Source organism: Acomys russatus, chromosome 13, assembly GCF_903995435.1.
Source record: "Acomys russatus chromosome 13, mAcoRus1.1, whole genome shotgun sequence".
Taxonomy (NCBI): Eukaryota; Metazoa; Chordata; class Mammalia; order Rodentia; family Muridae; genus Acomys; species Acomys russatus.
This window is the reverse complement of record NC_067149.1, coordinates 22810056-22836863: the sequence shown is the minus strand read 5'-3', so window position 1 is coordinate 22836863 and position 26808 is coordinate 22810056.

The following is a 26808-nucleotide window of genomic DNA, read 5'->3' as shown; positions in this document are numbered from 1 at the left end:
TTACTTTGGCTCCTGGAATGATCACTAAAACACCATAGACTCTCATGAAGGCAGTTAGAAGGGCAGGAAAGACTGTGTTTGTGTCCCTTCAGCCTTCTCAGGGACACCCTTCAGGCCAATGTCCTTGGTGGGTGGCAGCTTCCAATGAATACATTTTACTTTTCTATCTTTGGAACAGAGAATGACTGGCAGCTCCTGGTCTTTCCCACTGATATTCTACCCCTGCAGGCTGAAGGAAGAGCTGGGCCTGGCACATCTGCTTATAACATTAGATCTTATGCCTGGGGCTCCTCTCTGTTCTAGTTACATTGTCTGTAAAACAGGAGAGCTGGTTTTGATGGGCTTCTCATATTCTACAAGGACTTTTCAGGCAGGAACTAAAACCTTTTAGGCTTTGCTTCTTTTCTGAAGGCTCCACAGAACAGTGTTTCTCATTTTAAAATTTCACATCCTTGGGGATGCAAAGAGAGAGAGATCAGAGGATCTGAGTTTCATCCACAGAACCCAAGTTAAAAAAGAAAGGAAGGAAGGGAGAAAGGAGGAAAGGAGAAAGAGAGAGAGAGACAGAGACAGAGAGAGACAGAGAGAGAGAGACAGAGAGAGACAGAGAGAGAGAGAGACAGAGAGAGAGAGAGAGAGAGGAGAGAGAGAGAGAGGAGAGGAGGAGAGAGAGAGAGAGAGAGAGAGAGAGAGAGAGAGAGAGAGAGAGAGAGAGAGAGAGAGAGAGTTAGGTGTATTGCAATTCCAGCACTGGGGAGATAGATGCAGGAGGATCCCCAAGGCTTGTTAGACAACTAGCCTACACCATTTGGCAAGTTCCAATCCAGAGGAAATCTGCCTTAAATTAAAAAATGAAATCTGCCTGAGAAATGACACCTAAAATTATCTGTTTCCACCCCTCCCCCAACAATACATGTCCCCAATGGATAAAATACACAGTAGTGACCTCACTCCTTATAATTCAGAGCCTCCTTCCTGTCCCTTTGGGAATCACTGCAACTCCCATACAACACTGGTGACCATGGAGCACCCGCACAGCTTTAGTTTTCCCCAGTTTGTAGGAAGAGCACAGAGAGTGGCTTTGACAGTTCGCCAAATTAAAAAAAAAAAAAAAAAAAAAGGCAATCTGGAATCTGGGCCTTTAAACAATACCCTCTCCACTTCCCTCCACACACACAGAAGACCCTAGAAAGCATTCCCAGGCTGTCATTTTCAGGCCTCCCACACTTCCCCTTGGGAAAAGTTGCTCTCAAATCATTTGAAGGTATTGATTATGTGCTCTGTCACAGACACTGTTCTCTCTTTGTGGCCTGTGCTTGGTGTCAGTTCACAGATAAGAAAGGGGAGAGCTGCTAAAGATCTATTTATAATATGTCCCTGAAAGCTGAGCCCTGGCTTCTTGAAGAAAGAGCCCCGTCAGTTAGGGAGGAGAGACACAAAGTAGGTGGTCACGCCAATAAGAACGGCGTCGCTGGATGCAGAGGCATGGGCACACTGTTGCTTTCCCAGGTGGGCCTGCACACTGCACAGCTAGTAGCAATGTCCACACAAACAAAGGGGAAAAAAAAAAAAAAAAACAACAACAACAGAGTTCTGGGGAGGAAGAGAGAAGGATTCTGAAAACGTGACAGAAACTCAGTATGTGTTGGGGGAGGGAGATGACAAGAAGAAAGGACGGGAGGAAGGAAGGGAAGGAGGCAGCAGAGAGAGTACTAACTTGTCAAGGAAAGCCATAGATGTGGGGCCAGGGGTGTTCCTGCGAAGCCTGACTCCGTATTTATTAGAAATTTGAGCTTGGACTAGCTGCTTGACATCTCAGGTTTTTGATCTTCCCCTGTCTTGAGTAGGTATCCTATATCCTTTTCCACTAATCTCATCAGATTATTATAAAAATCCAATTAAAGAAAAGCCATGGGAGCACCTGGCAAGTTTTAAAAAACTAGGCACAAACAGAGCCCTCAGCATCTCTGTTACAGCTAGGGATCTAGAGTTCTATCTGTGTGTCTCTACACATGTTCCACATAGACAGGCAGTCTTCTTCATGACAAACTTCTCAGTAGAACCTGCTATTATTCCTCCTCTGCAGTTGAGGAGACATAAAAAAGGGGGTAGCCAATTCTTTCTAGCTCTCAATGTATACATAATGGAATTTTAATACTTACATGTAGTAAGATCTGCCTTCCAGTGTTAAAGATTTATTTATTTATTTATTTATTTTATTTATTTATTATGTATACAGTACTCTGCCTGCATGTACGCAAGCAGGCCAGAAGAGGGCATTAGATAACATTAGAGATGGTTATGAGCCTCCATGTGGCTCAGGACATCTGGAAGAGCAGACAGTGCTCTTAACTGCTGAGCCATCTCTCCAGCCCTGCCTTCCAGTGTTAAAGAGCACTGTGTTGGTTTGCGAGGTCTAACAACCCTGGTACCGCAGGTAGGTGGTTTAAGCAGTACCACTGTTCTGGAGGTTGGACGTTTGAGAGGAATGAAGGTGGCAGCAGAGTTGGTTTCCGGGCAGGCATACTTCCTGGCTTGTAGATGGCAGCTTTCTCATTCTGTCTTCACATGGTTTCTACCTTGAGCAAGCACACTTCTTGGGGCCACTAGCCTTCTTGGATTGCAGCTCCACCATTACGACCACATTTGACCTTCATTGCTTTCCTTAAGGCCCTGTCTCCAGAGACGACCACACAAGGGGCAAGAGCTTTGTACACAGTTGAAGGCGGACAAGGGTTCAGCCCGTAGCACGCATGTAATAGGCAAACGTCCAAAAAAAAAATTTTTTTTTAAATCTTTGTCCCCTTTCATTTCCCTAAAGAGGCATTTCTGAATTTTTATCAGGTCAATAATGTCTTCTGTGGCCAAAACGTTCAACTCTTGAGTCCTCCCTAGACGTCTGCTTTCCCATAATGCCCCGCACAATAGAAAGGAGCCAGGCTTGTGCAAAGCCTTTCACATGCTCCTTCTCCCACCGCTCACCCCACCCCCATCCTGCTCAAGAGGACTCAGCAGTGAGGAGCCCTGGCTCCCTTCCCCTTTTACAAGGCATTCTGAAGTCCAGTTATTGGTGCTGGCACATTAAGGAATCAAGAGTTTGAAAACCACGTGCACCTTTTGCAGCTTTCCCCTCCCTTCACCTGGACCATTAAGAATTCTTTATTATCCCTGGTCCCTCATGGGTGGAGGCGGGCATAAAAGGTAAAAACAACCAACCAACAAATAGACAAGCAAAAATGGCTCACAGCATGCAAACCTAACCGCAGATCTCCTCTGAAAAGGCTCTGAGGCCAGCAAACTGTCCAAAGCTCTGTGTCCATGACAGCTCCTTAGTGAGGCCCCCTCCGTCTACTCTGAAACCCAAAGAAAGAGTTTGATGTTGACTTTATCTGAAAGGCTAAAAGGGTTTGTTGCCTGGATGCCAGCGACCATTAAAGAGCTTTGCCGTTCATTCATCTCTCTACTCCAGTCACACATGATGAATTACCGACATCAGCCTGTCTAACAGTCAGACTTCAGAATTTGTGAACTGTATGCTCATGGCTTTACTTTGTGCTAATAGACGCTTGTCTGCCAGCACATATGATGATGATGATGATGATGATGATGATGAGGATGAAGAGGAGGAGGAGTAACACCAAGTTGCAGCCAGGCACAACATACGAAGTATGGGTTCAGTCTGTACATTTAATGAATGCCATTTGTAATTATAAAAAGAAACAGGGAAAAAGCCCAGTAGTTGGAAGTTCTTATGGAAGATAGAGAACTAATGTTGGTATGTAACTGTTCTTATAAATGGGTGGTTGCAGAAAGAGAAACTTGAAGTTGATTGATTCTCAACAGGAACTGTAAGCTTGTGCCAGCCATCTGGAGGAAGAAAACTCTTTGTCTCTGTGTCCCTGAACTAAGTTGGACCCCATATTCGCCCTCATGGTGCTAACCTCACATTTTCTTGAAAGTAAATTGAGTGCATTTTAAACTATTTTCTGTTTCAAGACACTCTCCCTGGTTCCTACCACCAGGACTCAAGTTATGAGCCTCTAAAGACGACACAGCAAAGCCAGTGACTGCAGTGCACATCCACAGATTCCAAGGAAACACTTGGGAAAATATCATCACTTAAGCAAGTAGTGGATGCATGGCAAGTTCATAGGTCAGCTTAATCTTTTTTTCAAGTTTCGAATTTGCTTGACTTGACTTTTAATTTTTTCATTTTGAAACTCTTTTGAGTCAGGGTTTCTCTGTGTAGCCTTGGCTGTCCTGGACTCATTTGATAGACCAGGCTGTCCTCGAACTCACAGTGATCTGCCCGCCTCCGCCTCCCAAATGCTGGGATTAAAGGTGTGTGCCACCACCGCCCAGCTAATTTGGAAACATTTTAAAGCACACACAATAGAGAAATCTAGAGAATCTGCTTGATGACTTCTGAACAGACAGCCAGTGTTAGCACTGTGTCCATTTTCCCCCAAATCTCTTTTTTAAAACACATTCCCAAAATTGTAGATAATAGTGACCTTCTTACTGGGCTTCTCAATGGCTTCATTCCTCATTCTTCCATTCCAAAGTGGCTACCACCAAGAATTTGGGATGTACCTTTTAGTCACAAATACGTGCCTTCAAGTCGTTACATAAATATCCTATAATAAATATCCCCCTTCAACTTAATTGCTCATTTGGCTTTAAGCTTTTTAGACAGCTTTCCTTCTGTGTCATATGCTGACTTTTTTTTTTTTTTTTTTTGCAATGTTTAATTTTTTTTTTTTTTTTTGAAACAACCTACATTTCCTCTAATTGGCTAGACCAGACATGTCTCCACTTTAACAAGCCAAAATAACCCAGAAGATGTCACTTCCGGGTATGATCAACTGTGGAGTCTCAGCACTCAGTGGTACTTTCTTAGAGAATGGCACCCCTTAATCTGATATCTCAGTCACGGACTCCAAACTTGAGGACAAGGATCGTGTGCAGTTAGTCTAAGTGAACATCATAGGAGGTAGGGGGAGGCAAGTGAGCAGGCCTGTGGATTATAGAAATCATCCCAGATGGATACAGGTGGCTGCCACGGGAGCTGAGTCTAACAGGACCTCTTTAAAATGCAGGTAACAGTGGATAATATTTGCAGGAAGGACACGAGGACAGAGCAGGCACCTGTGAGCTCCTTCTCCCTGTGAGTTGATACTGGTCTTGGGACACTAGCTTTGTCATTTAGGGACTGTACTTTCAGGGGTCCACAAGGACACCAGGAAGGGCTTTAATGCAGGCCAATAAAATTACCCAGGGGATATTCCACCAAGACCTGGGCACCCTACAGTGATCTAGGAACTTTTGAGCTATCCACTGGAACCAGGGGTTGGAAACGAGCTCATATGAGGTCCTGTCTTTCTTTCTCATGTCTGACTACACAGACGATGTGCCTTAATTCCTCTGATCAACAAATGGGGATGGGGATGTGTTTTCCAGCCCTCTGGGTCATCTCAGGAAATTCCAAGCAAGGAGCCAATACCTTTGAAGACTTTATTTTTGAGATGGGATCTCACCGTGTAGTGTCAGCTGGTTTGGAGTTATCTCTGTAGAGGAAGCTAGGCTTGAACTCATTGAGATCTGCCTGCCCCTGCTGCTTCCCAAGGGGTGGAATTGAATGCTTGTGCCACTATATCTGGCTGTCATTTATTTCTTACAACCCTAACCCAGCCATATAAAAGTCAATTCTGTTTTAGCCGCTCATCTTACCACGTCCTTTCCCATAAGAACAATGAAAATTCAGCTACCCAGCAGTGTGAAGAAGCCAGTCACATCTTCATCAGTGGCCTGTACTAACCACAACAAAAAAGAATGAGTACATCTCTGTGTAAAACTCCAGCCCATAGCAGATGCTCTGAAAATATACGCTGGCCACAGCCTGTTGCTTCAAATGCCTCCTTCAGTTACCATTACCCTCCTGTGGATGAGTCCATAGCTTGAGTTTTTATACACCATCTAGCTTACCCACTTTCATATATCACGACCATCCTCCTGGGCAACCACAGGCCAGAATATGGGTATGCTGTGAGAAACCATAATATAGTTATTATGGGCAGAATACAAAAGTGAGTACTCACTGAATACCGAAAGCATTGAATTCAATGGAAGGTAGAAGAATGCCCAGCAAGGTAGAGGGTAGAGCTGTAGGGGGTAAGGAAAGCGAATATATTGTGAGTTCTTGCTGATGGCAACTTTCTGAAGCCTCATGCTTTTGCCGGCAAATGTGCTATGGCCCTCTTTACATACAAGGAATGGTTTGCCCTGGTGGTTTTTGGAAGCCTTCCCTGTTCAGAGCTCTCCTGCTACTTGTTATTACTGAGATTGCACACAGCCACATGATAATCTCTTTTTCTCAGTCCACCTTCCCAGCACTTGTAAAGTTCTGCAGGGCAGTGATCACATCAGTCAGCTTCTCTGTGGTACCCAGTGCATTTGCAGGTCTCGGTGAGCCCAGTGAACCATCCATTTGAGCTATCCAGAGGGCCTTTCTTTTGATTAAGGATGCCAGGCTTCCAGTGCCAAAGGGGAGTGGAGGATGATAGTAATTATCTGCAGGACCACGGCCGTAATCTCACTTTTGCCTGAGTGTGAGCCTTACCTTAATTGCCTCGGTAGCTAGACAGAGGATTTATTCTTGGAATTACTAAATTGTAGGTCTAGAAGGAGATGCAAGGGGGTCATTTCTCACCAGAATAATAAGCTTAATTATCTGGCAGATACTGGGAACCTTTTCCCTTTGAAGAGGGGGCCGTTGTCTCTATTCTTACTCCTCCATCTCACCCCTCTCCCAACTAAGGCAACCAAAAATGAGATCCTCCTCAGCAGGTCCTACAACACCCTGAGAGGTCCCCCAGAAAAAGGGCAATTTAAGATGTCCTTTTGTCCTAGCATGCAGATAATGTCATTTGTTTTATTGGGCAGGTATAATCTAATGTTGGACTTTGAAACCCCTAGTCAAGTCAATACAAGAGCCTGAGACCTTCTAAACTAATACCTTGTATTTGGATGGCATTTTCTTTCTCAATAGCCTGAAACTTCAGGTAATATCCTGTAACTGCAAATAGGTTTCAGGAGAAGATGGATTTGATTTTTGTTATTTAATCAATAAGGTTCAAATGTATTTTTGATTTACTAGGCTCCGAGGCACCCATTGACTTTATATTAAAGCAGCGTATTAGAGAACCAAGGGCTGTCACTTGTAAACGATGCCATCATCCTCCGCCTCCCTCCCTGCTCCCCCTCTCTGTCTGGAGGAGTGCTCATCACCCTAGTTGTCACGCCTATGTAGCACCTCAACACTCTGCTCAAGGTCTGTGGAAGACACCAGAGTATTTGCTCAAGTTTGTTTTTTTTTTGTTTTTTGTTTTTGTGTTGTTTTTTTTCTTAAAGAACACTATATTTTACCATGGGTAAGTGATTTCCTTTTCACTTTTAAAAATGCTTATGTATGTGCACGTGTGAACATTTGTATGTGAGAGCATGGGCGCGTGCTTGCCAGGGTGTGCATGCGGCAGTCAGAGGGGCAACCTTGGGTCTTAGTCTTCACTTTACACCACTGGCCCCAAAGCATCTTCCATCTCTGCTTCTCACTTTGCTGTAGGAGGCCTGGGATTACAGACCCGCGCTACCCTGCCCTGCTGTATATGGGTTCCATGGCTCTGGACTCGGGTCCTCACACTTGCAGGGCAAGTACTTTACCCATTGAGCCATCTCCCCAGCCCCCAAGATGGCGTCTCAGAATTAAGTTCCCACCGGCATAACTTTTGTACTATAGATTCAACAAGCGGTGAAACTTCTCTTTGCAACTTGGTAAGGCGTTGGTCTCAAAGTTAAAGACCCTATTACTATTTCTATTCAGCTAAGCGGACATGGTATTAAACTAACCCGAGTGGCTCATTGCCACACCCGTGGATTAGCGCATCTCTCAAGCCTCTTCCTGCAACAGGAGTGATTAACACACTCACAGTTGGCCCATGGACAGAGAATGAGCGACTATGGGGGTGCTCAGCTATAAATACAACCTCTATGTCACAGCCTTCCTTGCACTTCTCCAGACTTGCTGTGGAAGAGGAGGCAGAAAGATTAAGAGTCAGAAGAGTGGGTGACTACAATGGAAGAGTGCTCTTCAGAAAAAAAAAAAAAGGGTAGTTGCACTTATAAATTTACGGGGGACAGGGTTATGACAGCATGCACAAGAGCTCAAGCCAGACAAAGTCCCACTAGAGAGAAGGAGGTGGCACAAAGTTCCACCCAGCTGAGGGGATGTTGGCAAGTGCTAGGTCCCAGGAGAGGAAGAGTCGGTTTTCTCTAAGGCTGTGACCCCCTGGTAAGTTAACCACGCTCCATACTGGAGAATTTGCACAGATAAACTGGACTTGATGGGTTCGGGGGGGGGGCATGAAACTGGGTGAGTATATAGGTGGAGTGGATCTGGAGGTGAATATGATGAAAACATTTTATGAAATTCTCAAGGAATTAATAAAGTATTATTTAAAAAAAAAAAAAACTTACCCAGATGGGGTTTTTCTAAAGAGTCCATCAACACAAATGTCATGTTCAAATAAGAGGATCAACAACACGTGTGATTGTCTCATTGTGGTTTTTGTTTGGTTGTTTTCTTTTTTTTAATGGGATACCTGCCTATGAGTTATTGATCAGCGAGGCCCCAGAGACACCTAAAACAACACACAGGCCATTGTCATTGCTCTTGGTCACCCACCATAACCGGATGACAAGACCCCGTTGCCAAAGACAGCACTCGTTCTGGATACAGGACATGGAGGAGTCAGTCTTGATTGACCAGGAGGCCCTCTGGATTCTGGCTAAGTTACACGTTTGACAGACGGTACTAGGCAAGCTGCTGGGGGAGAAAAGATCTGCGATCTCACTGGTACCCAACACTGCATGCTGCAAATACTAAGCTGCAGCAAGATGTGCTCACTGGTGCAATGATGTGGTAATGATGGGTATGGAAATTACCAGTCAGTTTCTGATTGGATGTGAGGTCTGCACTAAAAACTTCCTCAAAAGCCCATGACTGGGGAGATCGCTGGCCCTGGGGAGGAACCTATTGTTACTGTTTTGCTAAATGTCCATGTTATCAGACTGTCATCTAGATTAACCTCCCTGTCTCCCAGGCTCAGGTCACATGGCAGAAGAGGGTATATGAAGAATAGAAGAGCTGATGGATGGGAAGAAGAGCTGTGAAATGCTCACTTCTTGATACAGCATGGCTACTGGACACCCCGATTCATAACAGCAGAGGTTAGTTGTAGAAAATGAAGCTAGTCAAGGTTCCAGCAAGGATGGGAGGGGGGCCCTGGGCCACACCCTTTTCTGAGCTCTTAGCAGTTGATGGTGACTGAGGGATAAAATATTACTCCCCTTTGGAGCCATGGCTAACGGTAGGTTGCCCACACCCCAGTGAATCCCCCACATCCATGTGTATATGGTCAACACTAATTGGCCCCTGGGTAATTAACAACAAAAAAGGAGGACATGAAGTTGGGACAGAGATGGGGTGGGAGGGACAAGAGGGAGCTGAAGAGATGAAGTGATGGATAGATAAAATTAAAGTGCATTATAAATTTATGAAAAATTTCTAGAATTAAGAAAATTCTTAGCAACGATAGCTACTTTGCCAAGTGCTGTAGGTGAGCGCTAGGCCATCTGGCTAAAGGTTTACTGGCCAGGTATTTTCATTCTTATAGTGTAGACAATCAAGCTGATTCTTGGAGCAGTTCACTTATTTGCTCAGAGAGCTGAAAGTAGGTCTGCATATGTGATATCTAATTTTTGCGTTAACTTTATAGAACCATGGGGAAGCCTTAGCATTTGGTACAGTGGCATTCTGCATCTTTCTATGAAGTTATTTTTAGATGAGATTAAACATTTAAATCTGAAGATGGAACAAAACATCTCGCTAATGTGGATGGACCTGACTCTGTGCGTTGAGGCCTAAATAAACTAAAGGCTTACCTTTCCACAAGCAGAGAGGGCTCTTCCTGCCTAAATAGCTGACTGCTGTTGATCTGGGCTTTTCTCCTACCTCTGTACTCCAGTTGAAACACAACTCTCCTGGGATCTCAAACCTGTGGGCCTTCAAGTTTAGAACTGACAGCATTGGCTCTGAGTTTCAGGTTTAGCTGTGCACTTACAAATCTTTGTACTTCCTCCAAACCACAAGGTCAATTCTTTATAATAAAGACCTCTCTCTCTCTCTCTCTCCATCTATCCATCTATACACCCATCCATCCATCCATCTATCCATCTCTTTATCTCTCTCTCTATCTGTCTGTCTAATTATCTATCTATGTTGGTAGTGTTCCAAACAGGGTTTCACTATGGTAACCAGCCTGGTCTTGAACTCACAGAGACCTACCTGCTTCTACCTCTTGAGTGCTGGGTTGAAAGATGAATGCCATTACACCTGGCTAAATATTTCTCTTCAGGTTATTTTTATACATATTTCCCATTGGTTCTAGGGCTCTAGATAACTGCTGATAACTATTCATAACGTTGTATGATTTCAAGTCAGGTTTGCCAACTCTCATTCTACTTGGGGCACCAGGTGTATGACATTCAGTGCAGAAATGCACACTTAATGTGCTCATTTTCTGGGTCATCTACAGTGCAATGCTAGGTGAACCAAGCTATACCAACTGTTTGTTTGAAGCTTTAGGTGGCATCCTCTGCCTAGCAATGTTTTGTGACTTTTCATAATGCATTTTCATAAGCTGACAACATCATCTCATTTTGGTCTTCATTTAGAAATAACGATGAATATTAATAAGTGCCCAAGGCACAGTGTCTCTTTTCTTAGGAGGGCCTTGTCATATGCGGAAGTGAACTTCTAGAAAGTTTTGTTCAAAATGGAGATGTGGGTTTAAATGCTAATGTAGGAGAATGTGGGGGTTCTGAGCTCTGTAAACTTAGGAGCAGCTTCTGAAATGAATGCCTAGCTTAGAGTGTTGGTAAAGACCTTAAATTTTTCTGGGGAATGCTTTCTATCAACCAGGAACTCTGTATAGTAGAAAATTAAATAGGCCTCATTCTGCGGAATACTGAACAAGGGCCTGTTACTATTTTTAAGTTAACTCGTTCTACCATAGCTACATTTAGTATTTGTGGTGTACCCCATAGTGACAGGTAGCAGACAGACACTGTATCATTAGGTGGAATAAAATGCTTCACTCCCCATTTGAATACAAAGAACTTAAGGTTTTTATAGATTTATAAATTACTTGTCTCAAATGCTGTGTATAGGGGAAAGGAATTTAAGTATGTTGTGATGAAAATGATGAAATTTCACAGTTTCGAGATGTTAAAGATGGCACAAGTTCACATAGGTGATAAAAAGTGAAGACTTAAGGATGCAGCTGGTGCTACAGTAACACAGCATCACCAAGCACAATGGGCAACTCCTTCCCTCCCTTCTTCTACAATCTACATTGTTTCTTCATCTACCACAGCACAGAGAGAAGCCTGGGAACTTTGAATGTTCATTACTTTTGGTTCAGAGACCAGGTTGATGAGAGCTGATAGGTCTGTGACCGAGATTAAGCCAACTACAGATATTAATTACTTTTCTTATCTCTGTGACAAAATATGTGATGGAAATATCTTGAGGGAGGGAGGATTCACTTTGGCTCACTGTGTCAGCCTATCACAGTGAGAAAGGCATAGTGGAGTCCCCAACAGTGAAACCCTGTGATGGAAGTCTCTGCTCACATCATGGTCATGAGCCATGAAGCAGAAAGCTCAGGCCAGAGCCAGAAGTGGCTACAACCTTCCAAGCCCAGAAGTTGATATAACCTTCATGTGACTTAATCCTGCCAACTGGGCCATGCTCTCCAAAGGAACTCTCTTAGGACAGTGCCACCAGCTAGAGGTCGTGAACCTGTGGGAAACACTTGGGACTTCAACCATAGCAGGACCTTAACAAAACAAAAACAATGCTTATTTCCAATTTGGAGATACTGGCATCCATTTCCGTTGAAATTTAGAAGCCAGGCAGTGGTGGTGCACGCCTTAATCCCAGCACTCGGGAGGCAGAGGCTGACAGATTGCTGTAAATTCAAGGCCAGCCTGGTCTACAAAGCCAGTCCAGGACAGTCAAGGCTACACAGAGAAACCCTGTCTCGAAAAAAGAAAGGAAGGAAGGAAGAAATTTAGAGATAGTCTGGCAAGAACACCGCACACACAGAGCATAGGGCCAGGAGATGTGCAAAGGAAGATGATTTCTTCAGGGGGTGGAGTGTGTCTCTCATCATATAATTCTTAACTGGGGTATCGACCTTCAGTACCTCCATGTAACATAATTTGGAAATGGAGTCATTGTAGACATACTTAGCTCATTAGAATGAACCTGTGATCTGTTAGGAATGGCATTCTTATAAAGGGGGGGATGAGGGGGAAGTGGGAGGGAGGGAAGAATGAGAGGAAACAGGGGAAGGGCTAACAATCAAGATGTAATATGAATAAATTAATAAAATTTAAAAAAAAATAAAGAGGGGACATTTAAGTCACAGAAATGTGCACATAGGAAGAAAACCATGTGCATATGAGGGCAGAAGCTAGCACATACATGTGTTATGCTGGTATGGGCACTTCTACTTGCCAAGGAATGCCAAAGCCTCACAGAAAGCTACCAGAATCTAAGAGAGACAACTCGAATTTTTCTCTCATCTCCTGGAAAGGAACTGACTCTGCCCACACCTTGGTCTCACACTTCCACAATCTGTGAGACAGTAAGTTCCCATGATACACCGCACGCAGATTACTACAGTGACTCTAGGAAGTAATTTAGGGCCCCAAGATGAGCCTGGAGGTGGCTTATCTTAGACTTTTCAGTTTAATGAACCAACATATGTTTTTTAGAATTAATCTAATTTGATGGAGTTTCTAGCACTGTCTACATAGAGTTCTCAAAAATACTTCACAAGTGAAGGGCAAGGGACCTGGGGACACTCAACTGCAGAAAATACAACTTACAGAAAGAAGGTGAAGGAAGGGAATGGTGCTTTCACAGGAGCTCTGAGAGCAGAGGCATACTCTGTGTGGCTCCTTGCTGTGACTCCAGTTCTCAGCCTCAGCCACTGCTCTATGAATCACCTGATGGCTTCAGATGTGGCAAACCACATGTCCTCATTTTGGCCACTGCCAGAATTCTGCCTAAAAATGGGCAAGCTTGGATGCAGGTAGTTAATGGCCAAACTCTGCCAAGACAGGGTAAGCAAGTCCTCAATAGTTCCTGCCTCACAAATATGTCTGTCGGATATATTGGGCCAGAAGGCTGAAGATGATACTCCAACCTTATAGAAAGTTTTGGTGACTGTTCAGGCAGAAAATTGTATCTGTCATTTTTTTTTCACTTTGGAAGCTGTTAACTTGCACTTCTTGTTTACTCTAGTAATTAATTTTATTCCTTCTCATATCTCTGATGGGGTTGAAGACCAGATAGTTTAGTTCTACAATTAAGCTTAGTTGTTTAGGGTTAAGATGTTTTTAGGTCTAGATAGATGTTTTAAGTTGATAGAGATGAGATATGATAGATATCGATTTACATTCAGAATTTTAGACTCACCAAGATAAGAAGGATATTTTCTTCAAGGTTGCCAAATACAAATAGCCACAACACTATGAATGTAACATTTATATAATTCCTGATTGTTTCATGGTTCTTCTTGCTGTATGTAGTTAAAAGTATATATGTAAAAAAGAACTAATAAAAAATCTATATCTCAAAAAAAAAAAAAAAACCAAAAAGAAAAGAAAAAGTGCAGAGCCTGGGGCAGGGGGCAGGGCTTGGATGCAGGCACTAGAACATTTAAGAAAACTGAAAAGGTCGGGGCATGGTGGCACAGGCCTTTAATCTCAGCACTCAGAAGACAGAGGCAGGTGGATCTCTGTGAGTTTACAGCCAATCTGGCTGTCCAAGACAGACAAGACTACACAGAAAAACCCTGTCTCAAAAAAAAAAAAAAAAACAAACAAACAAAAAAAGAAAAGAAAAGAAAAAGAAAACTGAAAAGGTGGGGGATAATACTATGTTATTGAAAGACTATTGACGAGTCTGAAGAGCTGCTCAATGACTGAAGAGCTCTAGCATCATTGTCACCAAGGACCAAAGCAAACTTTTCAAAAACTTTGCAGTCCAAGTTTGGCTTACCCGTGCAACATTCTGGTCTACATATAAGATTCTCGTAATATCTTGAAGGACTGAGCTGCATTGGGAATATCTCTGCCACTAGCTACCCTAAGAATAACAGTGTGCATGTACATGTGCACATGTGTACATGTGCACATGCCTGCCAGAGGACGACCTTGGACATTGTTCCTCAGGGACAATCTTCTTTGGAGACAAGGTTTTTCTGGCCTAGAGCATGCCTACTTTGTTGTGCATAGGTTCTGAGTCTCAAATGACAGAGGCAGAGAAAGAGAGAGAGAAGGGGGGATCTTATACCATAAACAAATGTAAGTACTTGATTTACAACTTGCTTAGATACTTAGGAAGCCTGCAAAGTGAGGATGGTCTACCCAAGTGCATGCAGCAAGTGAGCCTCAGCCAGTGCTGTGCATACACACAACTCTGTTCAACATCACAGCCCCTCTCCACAGGAAAAAAAAATACACATATAATTCAGGAGGGCATGGCTACATGAGGAACACCTCTTTCTTGATTAGTGTATTAGTTGGGATTCTCTAAAGAATGAACACACCTACCTATCACATGAATGCGTACACACATGCACACACAAAACGGAGATTGCTTAGACTAGCTTGTAGGTGGTTGTCTGGGTAGTCCAACAATGGCCATCTCCTGATGGAAAGATCTGGAATCTGATAGTTGTTCAGCTCATGAGGCTTGATGTCTCGGCCATTCTTTAGTGTCCCTTGGAATCCCTAAGCTACCTTAACAGCAGGATAGATGAACATGCCAGCCAGAGTGAGAACAAGCAGGCAAAGAGCAAAAGCTTCCACCTTCCATGTTCTCTTATATAGACTGCCACCAAAAGAGGTGTCCCAGAGTTAGGGTGAGTCCTCCAACCTCAAATGATCCTATCAAGAAAAGCCCTTATTAGTACACCCAGCCAGCTGCTTGGGTTTTAGCTGATTCCAGATGTAGTTGAGTTGACAACCAAGATTAGCCATCACAATTAGCAAGTCTGAAACAGAAACAAATAAACAAACACACACCTGCAATCATTTTATAGCTGACGTGGAGACACATTCTAAGTTATCTATACAGCCTACCTCCAATACCCACTGGGCATCTGCGTGCCAGTATGTGAAAGCATGTGGAAGCCAGGCATGGTTTTCATCCAGCAAGTACTTATAAAATGCTTGGCACAGACTGTCATTTTTATGTGAACACACTAAGACTCCTGCTGTCATGGAACTATGATTCTGGGTAACCAAGAGTGATTAGTGCCGGTTTCACTTGGAGTAGCACAAGGAATACCCTTGGGAGTCATTTGAGTTGGCATCTAAATTGCAAGATGAAATCAGCTTTACGAAGAGCAGGGGCTGAGAGGAGAACCCTGTATACCCTAATCCAGAGGCAACAGAATGTGCACAGGCCTGGATAGGTAATGAATTTGGTCTTATTGAGGAACGGAAGAAGCGGCCTAGTTAGCACATGGTAAATTAATATACAGTTTGAGGTCTCAGTAGCTCTAGAATGCACTGAATATTAAGTTTGAGTGATGTTAAGATGTGTCGATGTAGTCAGGCGATGTGGTGCACACTTTTAGTGCCAGCACTCAGAGAGGCAGAGACAGCTGGATGCCGTGAGTTCGAGACCAGTCTGGTCTATAAAGTGAGTCCAGGACTACCTCAAAAAAAAAAAAAAAAAAAAAAAAGAAAGAAAGAAAGAAAGAAAAGAAAAGAAAAAAAGACAGAAAGAAAGAAAAGAAAAGAAAAAGAAAGAAAGATGTGTAGATGCAAAGTCTGAGAGAGCATCAGTAATGACTTGATAACCATATAAAAGTCTTCAAAAATAGACTCTGGTGATAGTAAAGTCCCAGGGGACAGAAAATAAAAGTTTAAAAAAGCCAGAGATGCTGTTGCCCACCTGTGATGCCAGAACCTGGGAGTTGGTGGCAGGGGCATCCAGAGTTCAAGGTCATCCTTGGCAGTCTAGTTTTGTTTTTTGTTTGTTTGTTTGTTTGTTTTGTTTTGTTTTGTTTTTTTCTCTTTTAAAGAAAGGGTTTGTATCTTTAAAAAAGTAAATGCTCTACAAAAATTATCTCTGGGGGTACATATCTGCTTGTAGGAATTGCAAAGTGGTTTCTTAAGGCTGCAAACAAGTTTTACCAACAGGAAGCTTGTGTAACAGACTCTGAGTCCCCATCTGAGGCCCTGCATTTGTGTAAGACACAAATAACATCTGTACATCATATTCTAATGAACGGTACCTCCTGGGGAAAGTACAAGTCCTGAGCATCCAGCAACATAGTTCATGCTTGGGGAAAAAAAATTAAAACGATGAATAATTGTGGTTCTGAGGCTAAGGGACACTCTCCCTTCAAACGCTTTAGATGGTGAGACTCCCCAGGCATCCAGAAAGAAGAAAGAAATTAACCTAAGGGAACATCTGTGAAACTGCTTGTCCTGCCTTGGAATTTCGGGAATGTGGCTGGAATAGGTTCTTCTCAGTGCCCAGGAAACCCACGGTGGTGGATGGTGGATTGGCCTCGCCGCAGACAGAAGCTAGGTCTCTGCTGCTGAAACACACATGAAAGAGCAGGGCATCCCTTAAGGCCCTGGTCAGAAAGCAATGCAGAAAGCTGCGTGCATTTAATTTTGTGCAGCTGTATGTTGTAAACCCGCACTGAGGCAGTACAGAGATCTTCCAGCTTATAATTTAACTTGCTGAAAATGGCGATAGGTGAAATACATTAGCTTCACATCAAAGGAAGAAACCAGAAGGTTTTATCCATCATCAGGGCGCAGGGCCACAGGGTAGGATGGAAAGAAATAATACTCGCTAAGCACTTAGAGACTGAAGGGGTTAACACCTAGAGGACATCTACTTTGGCTTTTGTATAGTGTTCAGCAAGGCACTTTCAAAAATCTTATTTTGCTTCCTCTTCCTAACAGCTCAGATAGTCATGTATGGAGTTAGAGAGCTGGCTCAGAGGTTAAGAGCACTGTCTGCTCTTCCAAAGGTCCCAAGTTCAGTTCCCAGCAACCACATGGTGGCTCACAGCCATCTACAATGAGACCTGATCCCTTCTTATGGTGGGCAGGTAAATAATAAATACATTTTCTTTTAAAAGGAATTCCTGTAGGTTGTAAATGAAAGAAGTGTGTCTTAAACAAGTGTGCTCATAAAAGGGAATGTGCTGGCTTATAATATAATGTAGGTAACATAGGAATCTAAAATGTTTACATCTCTTACAGCATTTCCTCCATTTTCCCCTCTTGTTCACTTTCCTGTTTCCTCCCTGTGCCCTACTTTAATTTTAGAAAAATATGTTAGCATCATTTTCTTCTGTGGCAGATGACATTCTGTGCATTTGTGTGCACATGCATACGTGCCTGCATGTGTGTATGTGTGGGGGGTGATATGTGCATGTGTGTGAGTCTGTATGAATGGAGGTCAGAAGAACATTCTGGATACCCTGCTCTGTCACTCTCCACCTGCCTTTGAGCACTTTGCCACTAAACCTGGGGCTAGGCAGGTGCCCAGCAAGCCCTGGTGACTCTCTTGTCTCTGCCCCCGCAGAGTGTTCTGGTTACAGGCCAGTGCACACAGACATACCCAGCTTTCTATGTAGGGGCTGGGATCCAAGGGTCCTCACACTGTGCAGCAAGGGCTCTTACCCACTGAGCTGTCTCCCCAGCAGATAATGTTCCCCAGGCAGCTATAGCTTAGGGTACCATGTAGGCTGCAATTCAGATCAAGTATGCATTGGTTTCCTTTCCCATTGCTGTGACTGATACAGGCAACTTAAAGAAGAAAGGGGTTTGGCTCACAGTTAAAGAGCACAATCTATCAGTGATGGGGGAAACATGGTAGTCAGAGTGTAAGCAGCAATCTAGTCACATTGAGTCCAAATTATAAAGTAGAGAGAAACCAAGGTTGATGGTCAGCTAACTTTTTTCTGTTTAAAAAAAAATTCAGTCCAGGCCCAAAACTGGTACCTCCCACACTGAGGGCAAGGCTTTTCTCCTCAATTAAGCCAATGTAGAAATTCTCCCATGGACATGCCCAGAAGTTTGTCTCCTAGGTGATCTCAGAGACTATCAAGCTGTCAATCAATATCAACCATTGGAAATGGAAGTATCTCCTCCAGTATGCCTCGATGAGACATGGACAGGTGACCATCACACACAGGCTTGAGTCTCGGCCAGACAGTAATGGGAATAACTGTCCAACCAGACCCAGACAGAACTAAGGCTCCAGGGCCCAAGTCCACAGAAGAAGAGCAGAACACTCTCCTGACATCAGCTGTGCACAGTGTGGCAGGATTACCAGCCCTGTTTGCAGGTGAAACAACTTCAATGGTGATCTTAGTCACATTTTTTAAAAAGGACTCGTAATGACAAGCTCACATCTCTTTATCAGGAGATTAAACCTTCTATTCTACAACACAGACAAGGCTTGAGACACATGGTAACACCACGAACTAAAGTCATGCTAAAGTCAAAGTGGATGTTCCAAGATTTCCCCCCCCGCCCCCGTAGGAGAGTCAGCTTGTGTTGGGGACACGTATAATGTGCATCTAAAGAAAAGTCACCGCAGCAAGGAAAGTTATGGGAGCCTCTGTCATTCTCCTTCCAGCCTGCAAGTACTAGAAGGAAAAAAAATATCTGTGACTTTTTTTTTCCCCTGTATCCCCGAAGGGCTTGGCAAAGGACAGCGTGCAGCTGTGAATGTAGCCAAGTAACAAGAAATAAATTATCACCCTCTGCTTGCCCCCCCTTCCCTGATAAACTGATATGAGCCCAGCGTCTCGCCTTCAACACGATGTCCATCTGATGGACAGGACTGACCTTCCACCCTGGCAGACATTGATGGTGTTTGAAAGCTGTGCAAATAACCTGGAATCATGAGTTTACAAAATATTAGAGTCGAGTTTGAAATATGTGGTCCAACTCCTCTAGTATTATAGATCAGAGATGGGATGCAGGAAATTATAGAGCCAGCCCCAGATTTTCTGTAGGTTGGGGTGGACCCCAGGATGGGTTGGTTTAATCAGCTACTGTCCTTGGTCCTGAATCAGTCCTCACGCCCCGTCTCTACCCTAGTGTTGCACAATTGGACTTGGTGCAACAGCAACTGCTGCAGGGCCTTTCAAGATTGATGGGCATGGCCAGGTCCTACTTCTGAGAAAATAGAACTGAGCTTTCTATCTATTACCAAGATGGAGACAGAGAGAGACAGAGACAGAGACAGAGAGAGACAGAGACAGAGAGGGAGAGAGAATAACAAAGACTCTTGTGATTTTCCTATTTTCCTAACAATTCTTCACCTTCTCTATCCCAAGATGTATAGAGGAAGTCAAAAGCAGTGGATTGAAGCCCTCAGTTAACAAATGAACCCAAGATCCTGGGTTTCCCGAATCCCAGTCTGTTGCCCGGGAGCTTCACGACCACCCCCCACCCTTAAACACACACACACACACACACACACACACACACACACACACACACACACACCTCATTGTCTCACAAGTGGCTGAACATTTCAGTATATGAGACTAGGGACTAAAGCAGCCCCAATCCCCAAGAATTCATTGTATCAACAACTTTTGACCACATTTGTAAAAACTCACTGAAATTTAAGGAAATTAAAATAACAAACATCCCTTCTCTTATAGATGCTCTGATGAGAGGCCTAGAGCAGATTAGCCAACAGAGTGGACTCAAAGTTTCAGGTTGTGGTCAAGATCTCAGCTAGTACCACAGCCAAATGGATGCTCATCTAGGACCAAAAAAATCTTGCCCCAGGTGCCTACTCACTATGCAGGTGTCTCAACTGGCCACATGAATGTCCTTAGAACACTGCAGTGGGCTTCCACGAGGCTAAAGTGGCAGTGTATTCATAATCCCACCTCCAAATTCACACACTGTCACTTCAGTTGGTCCAGCAAACCTTTTGGTGCCAAGAGCATGTGTGCTGGAGATGGGGCTCATGAGCAGCCATCTTGGAGAGGCTACCATCCCTATCTGTTCTGATCAGGACATAATCGCATTGTGTGATCATGGCTTGTTTTCTGAACAGCCCATGCACTAAAATCAAATTTCATATTTTAAAGGTTGTTAAATTTAATATGTGAAACATAGGCCTTATATTTCACATAGTACATAAAACAGTTGTCACACAGTCTTCTGCAGACATTCCCGACCCCTAGCCCATACTGTGGATAGTAATACTACTCTAAGCTCTCCCTTAGGGCTGTAAAAATAATCAGATCTCTCACTTCCAGGATGTAGGATAGAAAAAGAACACTGCCGGGCCCTGGCGAGCTTATGCAAAGACCTTTTCTCCTTTATCAGAAAAAAAAAAAAAAAAGAGTCCATTAGAGGAGATCCCTTAAGCCTTGCATCTTTCCTGACATGGGGCTTGTCTGATGAGAATGGAGTTATGGCCACTATTTTGCAACTAGGGGGGAAAATATGTTCTGTAGAAAGTCACCCAGACACTTGACCTTGCTGAGTTGTCTAGTTAAGCAATCCCCTAACAACTGACTGGAATTTTTTTGTTGTTGTTGTTACACAAGAACATTTAAAATATCTTTAAGACATGTTTTGGGGGTTCTACAATTTTCAGCTGAATAATGTATTTACTTTCTCTTGAGAGTGAACTTCCAGGGGGCAAAGTCCTGTTTGACACAGACTCCCTTGTTTCTACAACAAGACCTCACATGGAAGAGCATCTTAAGTGTTTGCTATCACAACCAGGATTCCATAGCCCCAAGAACACTGACACTTGGGGCCAGATGACTTCTCACTGTGGGTGGTCCAGGACTTTTCACTGTTGGTGGTCGTGGGCATTACAGATATTCAAGAGCATGCCGCCTAGCCTTCACCCCCAAATGATGCCCCATCCCTCCCTAGGATGTGAAAAACAAAAATGTTTCCAGAAATTTCGAGATGTCTACTGAAAGATGGAATGAGGTATCCTGCCTGAGGACCACTAAGTATTGTGTGAGTGACTATTAGGGTATACATTTTCCCCTAAGTGACTCTCTCTCTCTCTCTCTCTCTCTCTCTCTCTCTCTCTCTCTCTCTCTCTCTCTCTCTCTCTCATTTTCCATGTAGGCATCAATCAGAATAAAGTGACAACAGTTCAGAAGGAGCAATTAGGAGTAAAGAAAATTAAGAGCTCTCGAATGTATTCGGGTCTATCAACTTTGTCAGCTGAGTGTTGCCTTTAGTTACCATTGATTGTCATAATAGAGCCTTAACTCACTCTGTCAATTGACATTTTGTCACAGAATATTGCACACAGAAAAGTATTCATTTTGCAATACTGGAGGGAATGAGAGACCAGGTATACTAGGAATAAATGTTATCCCTTACATATTCGTATGAGCAGAGCTGTATATTATTTTAACTCAACTGATCAGTCATTCTGACAAGATTTTGGCTCTCGGATTCACTTTAAGAGCTGTATTTTCCTCACCATCCCATTGGCGTGGTAGAGAAGTGGAAGCCGTAATGTTTCAGACCAATCAATTATAAGTAAAAAAAATGGTGCATCAGCCTGGAAAGATGGTTCAGAGGTTAAGAGCTCTGGCTGCTCTTCCAGAGGACCCAGGCTCAATGCCCAGCACCCACACGGTGCCTCACAACTGTCTGTAAGCCCAGTCCTGTGGGAGCTGATATTCTTTCCTGGCCTCCTCTGGCACAGAGGCAGGCCAGCAGTGCACAGACATGCATGCATGCAAAACACCCATACACGTAAAAATTAAATTAACAAATTTTAAATGCCACCTTAAAATGTCATTATGGATACTTTCTGGATGCCACAGAGGACTTGGCTTGAGTTGAGAGAATGAGGACCAAGTTCCCTTTCCCAACACTTACGGCCCTTGTCAACACTTAAGTTTTCCCATGCATTAAAATGGGTCTTATAGGCTATGGATTTGGCCTGATTGGTAAAGTTCTTACCCTGAAAGCATAAAATCCTAAGTTCAAAACCTCATCTGTAGGCTCAATTTTTTTAACCAATATATTTTATTAACAACTTAGACAGAGGGGAGGACATCCTATTGGGACTCTAGATGAGAGAAGCATGGGAGAATAGCAAAGTAGAAGGATCCAGAGGGTCCTAGAAACCTACAAGTAGAACATTATGATAGGCAGATTTGGGCCCAGGGGTCTTGCTCAAACTAAGGCACCAGCCAAGGACAATACAGGCGGTAAACTTTAAACCCCTACCCAGATCTAGCCAATGGTCAGAACAGTCTCCACACTTGAGTGAAGAGTGGGATATGACTTTCTCACATACTCTGGTGCCTCACATTTGACCATGTTCCCTGGAGGGGGAGACCTGGTGGCACTCAGAGGAAGGACAGCAGGTTACCAAGAAGAGACTTGATACCCTATGAGCATATACAGGGGGAGGTAATCCCCCTCAGGAACAGTCATGGGGGGGGGGGGGAATAAGGGGAAAATGGGAGGGAGGGAAGAATGGGAGGACACAAAGGATGGGATAACCATTGAGACGTAACAAGAATAAATTAATAATAAAAAATTTTTAAAAATTAAAAAAATAAAAAATAAATAAAAATACTTTCTCATAAAAAAAAAAAAAAAAACAACTTAGTGACCGAGCATATGTCACTTATAACCCGACTAACCAAAACAATAGGAAATGAGGATTAATGGACACAATAACAAAACCTTAAGGATATCAGTTCCGGGTGTGAGCCGCAGGATTTCTTCTGCTGGAAACAGAGGTAAACAGAACCCAGAACCTCAGCAGGAGCCGGAGCCCCGAAGCCTTCCCTTGAGCAGTTCTCTCTAGGAGCGTCTTGAAGTGCAGCGATGAACAGCCGAATCTATCCCAAGTCTCCAAAAAGCCCCGCCTCCAGTTCTGGCTTATTTATATATCTCCTCCCAGAGTCCATTCACAGGATTTTTTCAGCTGGCAACAATTAAGCTCCTGCACGAGGTGGTTGCTCTTCTAGTAGATTAACCTCACCTGTTCTCTTACAAGACCGTTCCAATCCCACACTTGGAATCCTAAAAGACAGGTTTATCTCTCCTTCACTCATCACCCAGGTGTTTAAGAATATTGAACACAGTGGTGTGTACTTGTAATCCCAGCACCTGGGGGATAAAGACAGGAGCTTCTTCTCCAAGGCGTGCTGGCTAGCCAGCCTGGTGAGCCACTGGCCAGTGAGAGACTGTGTCTCAACACAACGTAGACAGTGCCTGAGGAACCACCCCTAAGGTTGTCCTCTGGCCTCCATATACCTGTGTGCTCCTTCATCTGCACCCACAGCTGTGGTTCTCCTTCCTGAGGGAGCTGTTGGCCACCAGCCCACAGAGGCAAGAGGAGCAGAGGACGAGATGCATAGCCTGGGAGGCTGTAAGCACAATGGAATTTGAACATGCCAGGAACCACTTCAGGAGATAGCTCAACTTTAATCAAGTAGAACAAAGGCTATATATACTCCTTGGGAGTGGGTGGGGGACTCTAGGATAGGCATTCATAATTGGTTGGAGCCAGCCACTTCTAGAATGCTTGTTTTACATTGGGCAGCATGCTCCTATCATATGAGCGGGAACACAGTACGTAGTTATCCTATAAGCACAGGGAGGGGAGAGCTAGCAGGGAGCTGTGTCAAGGGCCAGATAGCAAATGTGGTTAGCGGCATCTATGTCTAAAGACGCTCTGCAGATGGGGTCAGATAGAAAGAGCTGGAGGTCCTGCTGGGGAGAGGGAGTCCTGCACCTAATGCCAAGCTCAGAATGGTTACCTGGACCAGGAGGACTGCAGCCTCAAACAGTGGGGTCATTCCAGTGCATAGGTACACACACACACACACACACACACACACACACACAGAGAGAGAGAGAGAGAGAGAGAGAGAGAGAGAGAGAGAGAGAGAGAGAGAGAGAGTCCATGACAGACATCTTCTTCATCTTATTTCACAGTGTGTACTGTGGAACTCAGATGTAACAGTGGCTGGGTTGCTTAGGACTTAAATCTCACCAAAAAGGAATGTATCCCAGCCTTCCCCGTTTACTGCAAGGACTCATTAACTTAAAAGCAACAGAGGACAAAGTGTCCTCTCTTAGTAAATAATTGCCACAATTATCTCTTAAGACTAAGTAATCCTGCTAATAAAACAGAAATTAAACATCACCTACCCTGGGTGGGACTTGGTGTGATGCGGTGGAGCCCTGCCTACATATGAATTACAAATAAGGAGAAGGCATAAGGATGATTTATGTTTATCAGTCAAGGGCTCCTGCTAACTGGCTCACCAGAACACCTCTGAGGAGCTGACTCTGGTTTCCTGCTCAAGACCATGGACTCAGAATAATTTACACAGCCCCAAATCTATTTTCTTCCAGTCTGTACAGCTAATGAGAACCACTTCTCTTGGGTGAAAAAAAAATTGAGGATTTTAAAAGGTCATGGATGTTTATTTCTTTCTTGTCTTCATTAGGGTCAAAGCTACTTAGATTCCTCAAGCTGGAAGGAAGAAATAAAAACCCTGTAGCTTGCACAGGGATCTCAATGAACATGGTCCCAGAGTTTGCCAACCTGTGGGAAAACATTGTCTCCCCCTCCCCCGATTTTAGTAATGATCACTTCCAAAATCTATGCAATTATTAATACCTGAGCCAGGCTAACTTCATCAAGTGCCGCCCGTTTCTGAGGCTCAAGGTGAGGACCTCATGGCAGATGGTTGGCACAACAGTCTGGAATGGGACCAACCCAGGTTTTTGTCACAATCTTTTCTCAAGAATTAGCCACAAATATCTTAATGCCTTCTGAGATCTAGGCCACTATTGAGCTAAGAGCAATGCCACTAGCTTCATTCTTTAGGATTTCGTCACTTTCTGACACTGCCACCTGGGGACCGAGCTCCCGACACGTGAGCACAGAGACAAGCCACATGTAAACCACAACCCCTCCCAAAATAGACGTGAGCCTTGCCCGCAGTGGTCAGGCTGGCTCTTTGTGCCTTAGCTAAACCTCTCTGCAGACACTCAGGCCCAGGAGCTTGTCTCCTACACAAAACTAAATCCTGCCAAGTTAATAACCACCATACATGTGGCTTTTGGGATTTTTGATTTCCACTTTTATGAAGAATATCATTGAAATTTTGATAGAGACTACATTAAATGTAAAGATTGGGTTTGATAATATAGTGATTTTCTACCATATTTAGTCTGTTAATCTTGAGCACAAAAGGTCTTTCCATCTTCCAATGTCCTCTTCGATTTCTTCAATATTTTAAAGTTTATATTAGCTTAGGTTTATACCTAGGTGTTTTAGTTTTGTTTTTTAAATATAATTACATCCCTTGACCTCTTCCTTTCCCTCGCTCCAACTCTTCCATGCCCTCTCCCACTCCCTCTCACTTGATAGCCCTACTTTCTTTGATTACTATTGTTCCACATACATCTGGAGCTAGGCCTGGAGGCAGTGGGGGGCTGTATTTTAATTTTTGAAGCTATTAACAGTGAATAGGTTCTTATTTTCCTGATTTCTTTTTTGACAAGTTCATTATTGGTGTACAGAAAGATTACTGGCCTTTTTTTTTTTTTTTTTTAACATCAACTCTTTTTTTTTTTCCCAACATAATATTCCTATTTATTATTTGGGAATTTCATACAATGCACCCTGATCACACACACTTTCCATTCCTCCCAGGTCCACCCTCCCCCCAAAAAGAAAAAGGATACATCAAGTCCAATTTATGTCTCCCATAAACTCATTGACATATGGTCAAACTCCCAGTGACCAGCCCCTTAAAGAGAACTGAGTCCTTCCTTGTCCCACCCCCTCTAGAAGCCAACAACTGGGAAGAGCTACACTTTAGAATCTTTATCACAGTTTTTATAGACTCACTTCAATAGTTTCCTGTCTGGACTGTTTCTTTGGCTATGGGGGCGGGGGCCTGTCACAGAAGCCAGAAGTTATCAATACCATATGGTTTCTGGTGGCAGCACAAACCATGGACATCCATGAGACCTCAGGTGGCAGCACAGAACACAAACCTCAATATGTTTCCCAGGCTACTAGCTTTTTAATGTGGAATTGCATTCTCCTATTTTGCTGAAAGTGTTCCTTAGATCAACGAGTTTTCTGTGGTATCTTTAGGGCCTTGTATAAACTGATGATATGAGCACTCCGTGGTATGATTAAATGGGATGTGTTCTTGTTGCAGATGAGAGAGAGGGGGGGGGAGGGAAGGAGGGAGACAGAGACAAAGACAGAGAGACAGACAGAGACAGAGAGAAAGAAGTAGTCTGAACATGACCAGCAGGCTGGACATGACCAGGGATATCTGTGAGAGAGGGGTGTTGTTTTAAATGAAAATCCTAACCATTCAATTTTACCAGTAAAGACTCAGGAGTGAGATGCTAGGGTGAGAAAGCTGCTAGCTCAGAAAGGTAGAGAAAGCACCCAGATGACTTTCCTACTCAGCTCATGTCCCAATGGAAAAGGCCCAAAAAGCTCAGCTGACAGCCTAGGAGGAAAAGGCAAAACAAACAAACAAACAAACAAACAAACAAACAAACAAAAAACCCAGAGGCCAAAGTTTGCTACTTCAAAGCCCAAGGAGCTGAGGAGCTCAAGAGCTA